This window comes from Microcaecilia unicolor, chromosome 14, assembly GCF_901765095.1.
Source record: "Microcaecilia unicolor chromosome 14, aMicUni1.1, whole genome shotgun sequence".
NCBI lineage: Eukaryota > Metazoa > Chordata > Amphibia > Gymnophiona > Siphonopidae > Microcaecilia > Microcaecilia unicolor.
The window spans coordinates 17,955,827-17,957,843 of NC_044044.1; positions in this window are offsets into that span (position 1 = coordinate 17,955,827).

Genomic DNA, 2,017 nt, shown 5'->3' on the forward strand with positions numbered 1-2,017 from the left:
TGTAAATAGGTATAATGAAAAGGGAGAGGGGGTAGAGGAGGTCGGGGGAGGTGCTAGTTTGAGTCAAGATTGAGAAAAACAAGGGATAAGGTCGGGGTAAGCATAGGGGGAAAAATAGGAGGAGGTATGGTCTGAGTCAATGCCGTCGTCGCAGGACCAGGTGATGAAATGGTGGGTACGTATGGTTAGGTCGTGGCATTAGGATAAGCTTCCTTGAATAGATGGGTTTTCAGCGATTACTATTATTCAGTACCTGATCCACACACAGCCACTAAGATGTCATTGTAGGACAAGAGTTTTCTCTTCGCCCTACATGTCCGCACTCTGCAATTAAAACATAATGCCATCAGTGTGGTACCAGATAGGTATCTGAGTAGGTTTTCATCTCTTCATAGGCAGAGCCAGCAGGCTGTCTTCAAACTTCAGAGAAAGGGCATAACACCCCCATCCCCCATCCTGCCTGCTCAAGTTCACAATCCTGCCTGTCAGGTCTGAGGAGCACATGAAGGCTGGGTTTCCACGAGGCACATGGGAGTTCCGGGTTAATAATACCTCTCTTGACCCTGGGGCTGTATTCATCTCTCCTAGATTCAGAGAAGTTGGGTTAGGCGAAACCTTCTATAGATGATGGGAAAGGGGGGGGGGGGTACAGACAGACATATTCCCTTCTTTGGATAAAGTCCTGTGGTCGCTCTGTTAGCCCGATAAAAAAAGCATCGCCTTATTTTCCCTTTTTGTTGTTTGATTTATGTTTATTAACGCTTCTTTGTGTGTTTTTCTTCATTCTCCATAACTGTGCCTTGGCGTTTTGAAAGCTCTTCCCACTCGTTTGGGTGCAGCTGTGCGGTTCATCACTACCGAGCATCCAGCAAAGGGAATGGGATTTGATATACTGCCTTTCTACGGTTACAATCAAAGCGGTTTACAATTATAAACAGGTATCTATTTTGTACCTGAGGCAATGGAGGGTTAAGAGGCCCTTTTACTAAACCACGGTAAAAAGTGGCCTGCGCTAGTTTTGGTGCGTGAATATTGGTGCGGGCTGGGCCATTTTTTTACCGTGGCGGGAAAAAGGCCATAGACAGCGTTCGACTCTGTTTCCAAAGCAGTTCTGCCACCCTGACGCAGCTAAACAAATCGCTGTCCATCGTTGGCTTGGGGCGAGGGAGTGAAAGAGCGATAGCGCATCGCGGAACGTCCAAGCGCTGTTATTTGAAAGTTAAGTATCCTTTCAAACTATGTATATCCACAGTTTTATCTGCTGGTTTATGCTTGTATAAGATTACGATCAGGAATAGCAAGCGTGTGAAGAACTTTGCAGTTATCACATAATATCTAAGGTTTTTGGCCAATGATGAACAGAGGATCTGTTTAAGACCCGTTTTAGCTCTGTTTTAATGTATTTCATCTAAGAGCTCTGTGAGGCCTTTTTTTCCTTAAAAAAAACATACAGCAACTTTACCGCTGGATATATGCTTTATTTTTTTCATTCAGTGGAGGTACATTTTATTTAAGATATTATCTGACGATTGCAAGACGTATGAGGAGAGAATTGTTGACCTGAACATGTATACCCTGGAGGAAAGGAGAAACAGGGGTGATATGATACAGACGTTCAAATATTTGAAAGGTATTAATCTGCAAACGAACCTTTTCCGGAGATGGGAAGGCGGTAGAACGAGAGGACATGAAATGAGATTGAAGGGGGGCAGACTCAGGAAAGATGTCAGGAAGTATTTTTTCATGGAGAGAGTGGTGGATACTTGGAATGCCCTCCCACAGGAGGTGGTGGAGATGAAAACGGTAACAGAATTCAAACATGCGCGGGATTAACATAAAGGAATCCTGCTTGGAAGAAAGGGATCCCCAGAAGCTTAACCGAGATTGGGTGGCAGAGCCGGTGGTGGGAGGCGGGGCTGGTGGTTGGGAGGCGGGGCTAGTACTGGGCAGACTTCTACGGTCTGTGCCCTGACAATGGCAGATACAAATCAAGGTAAGGGGTATACACAAAAAGTAG